Raw genomic sequence first — 1,037 nt, forward strand, 5'->3', positions numbered from 1 at the left:
AGTGCCGGTATCCATCCACCTGAAGCCTTCATAAGGCCCACCGTGGTAAAGGTATAGACAATCCCACACCAGTGGTAGGAGCCCTACTGCAGAGGATTGAGAGCCGGCCTGAATTCTGCCAGGATTCGAGCGTGTTAGCTGTAAGGAGTCGTTGAACAGACTCGGGCCGTTTTATAGACAATAGGTGCAGGAGTAGGCCATTCGGCCTTTCGAGCCAGCACTGCCATTTAATGTGATCATGGCTGATCATCCCCAATCAGTACCCCGTTCCTGCCTTCTCCACATATCCCCTGACTCCGCTATTTTTAAGCGCCCTATCTAACTCTCTCTTGAAACATCCAGAGAACCTACCTCCAACGGTCTGAGGCAGAGAATTCCACAGACTCGCCACACTCTGTGAGAAAAAGTGTTTCCTCGTCTCCGTTCTAAATGACTTGCTCCTTATTCTTAAACTGTGTGTGGCCCCTGGTTCTGGACTCCCCCAACATCGGGAACATGTTTCCTGCCTCTAGCGTGTCCAAGCCCTTAACAATCTTATATGTTTCAATGAGAAGCCCTCTCATCCTTCTAAACTCCAGAGTGTACAAGCCCAGCCGCTCCATTCTCTCAGCATATGACAGTCCCGCCATCCCGGGAATTAACCTTGTAAACCTACCCTGCACAAGAATGTCCTTCCTCAAATGAGGGGGACCAAAACTGCACACAATACTCCAGGTGTGGTCTCGCTAGGACTCCCAGGTATTTAAAGCAGCTCACCCTATCTACAGTATCCCCATTTATCTTCAATGGTGTGTACGTCCTCGGATGATGTGCCCTCCAAAAGTCCTTGTTTTTTTTTATATTCAAGAGTAGGCTGTTGTCCTGACACCAGAATGCCAGGTCAGCCACCTCCTCCCGGTAGGCCAGCAATCGGAGCTCTTCTCCGATGTTCCCCGGCAAGGTGTCGGCCCGACTCCGGGACTCCCGACCACCAATCCAAGTTTAAAAAGGGGTCTAAGAGTAAACCTAGCAATTATAGACCAGTTAGTTTGACGTCA

Source organism: Amblyraja radiata, chromosome 43 (genome assembly GCF_010909765.2).
Source record: "Amblyraja radiata isolate CabotCenter1 chromosome 43, sAmbRad1.1.pri, whole genome shotgun sequence".
In the NCBI taxonomy this organism is placed as follows: domain Eukaryota; kingdom Metazoa; phylum Chordata; class Chondrichthyes; order Rajiformes; family Rajidae; genus Amblyraja; species Amblyraja radiata.